At 37.0% G+C, this 1,924-nt stretch overlaps 1 protein-coding gene across 3 annotated transcripts in view; it reads right to left on the reverse strand.

Annotated features, from left to right (window-relative positions):
- Positions 1–1,924, reverse strand: part of LOC106879040 (neuromedin-U receptor 2) — an 88,161-nt gene that overhangs the window by 59,372 nt on the left and 26,865 nt on the right. Inside the window, exon 1 of one of the 3 annotated variants that reach the window (XM_014928452.2) lies at positions 345–1,856. The exons of the other annotated variants lie outside the window; for them this stretch is intronic. The gene's annotated coding sequence lies outside the window, so the exon portion shown is untranslated. Of the gene's footprint in view, positions 1–344; positions 1,857–1,924 lie in introns of those variants that run through there. 3 annotated transcript variants of the gene reach the window in all.

Genomic DNA, 1,924 nt, shown 5'->3' on the forward strand with positions numbered 1-1,924 from the left:
AAGAAGAAGAAGAAGAAGAAGAATGATGGTGATGATGATAATGATAATAATAATGATAATAATTGTTTCTTTTTTTACCGTATCAAACTTTTGTTTTTGTTCAATTCGTCCATTAAAATGCCTCGCTAGAAGTAAACGTTAAATGTTACATGCAAGACAGAGACATAGAACTCGACAAAAACAGACGACAGAGGCAGACGACAGACAACAGACAAACTAACAGGTAAATTAACAAGCATACACACACACACACACACACACACACACACACACACACACATATATATATATATATATATCATGTGTATTACACATGTATACAAGATGCGTATATGAGAACTTACCGGAGTTACAGGTTTTCACGTGTAAGATATCTCCGCCGGTGGTAAAAACAGACCTTGATCGGCGCTTTCCCTTCTGCATAAGGTATGTGCGTGTGTATGTGTGTGTGTGTGCGCGTGAGCGCGTGTGTGTATTATATCATATGACGCCCTGTGTGAACTTGTATCTAGCTGTGTGTATGATCTATATATTTGTGTGCCTATACTGGTCACGTATAAAGTGTGTGTGTGTGTGTGTGTTTATAATATATCGTGTCACTTTATTCTTTTTTTTGTTTCTTCGTTTTTTGTCCACCGGTTAATCTTTTTTTTGTTTTTTTTTTTTGTTAAATATGTATTTCTGTTGAAATACGCTGTTTTTGTTGCAATCAATTTCGAAAAATAACGAGGAATTTAGTAAAATAACTTTACCATCATTATTAAAACTGGTGTTTGGAACATAGATTAACGCGAAATTTTGAAGGGAAGTTGTAATTTAGAACTTTTAAAAGCAAGAACTTCGCATCGTAGGGAAACCAAACGCAGTTCCACCGTTGTTACGCGTGTTTTTTTAGTTCGTAAGTTTGTGTAACCCGGTATGCGTAAATGTTCGTAGATCGACCCGTATCGTCTATATAATATCTGAGTGTGTGTGTGTGTATATATATATATATATATATATATATATGTATATATAATATATATATGAAATACAAAATTGGACGAGAGCGCAAAGCATCGATATATATATGGATGTGTGTGTGTATGTAAGTTTACAAACTGGCTGTGTGTGTGTTTAAGTCTGTATGTTTGTGTTTTGTTCACACACGTTGTTTGCTACTTTGCGGCGATGTGACAAGTATGTATGTTTGTGAGCATGGGCACATGTAGTAAAATATATTGTATATGTATGTATGTATGTATGTATGTATGTATGTATGTATGTATGTATGTATGTATGTATGTACACACACACGGCTTAGCTACTCCACAAGATATCTGTAGCTGATGAGTTCGTGCATGTTGTATCGCGCATACGATGGAATGTCACTTCTGTTGGATCGCGTGCTTGCGCATGTTTCCATGGACGCGAGTGAGTGAGTGAGGGCGTGTAGGAGTGTGCGTGCGTGCGTGTACGTGTACGTGTACGTGTGCGTGTACGTGCGTGCCTGTATGTGTGCGTGCGTGCGTGCGTGCGTGAATTCATGTGCCGGTGTTTGCGTCTCAGTAAGAAGTTGTGCGTGCTTGCGTGCGTGTTTTGCGTGTGTGCGTTTATATACGGCTGTTGATGTGTGTATGGTGCATGTGTAACTACATGTGTCTATGCGTTTATGCGTGTATACGTGTGCTCATGTATGTGTGTATTATATGTGCGATGTGTCTGTTTCTAGTAGGTGTGTACCCGCACGTGGTTATCACGTGTGTGTATATATGTGTATATCTATATGTATGTATCTATATCTATATACATATATCTATATCTATCTATCTATCTATATATATATATATATATATGTGTGTGTGTGTGTGTGTGTGTATTTGTGTGTGTATATATATATGTATATAGTATATATATTCTCATATACACATAGGTTCACTTTGGT

The sequence above is a fragment of the Octopus bimaculoides genome, chromosome 25, assembly GCF_001194135.2.
Source record: "Octopus bimaculoides isolate UCB-OBI-ISO-001 chromosome 25, ASM119413v2, whole genome shotgun sequence".
NCBI lineage: Eukaryota > Metazoa > Mollusca > Cephalopoda > Octopoda > Octopodidae > Octopus > Octopus bimaculoides.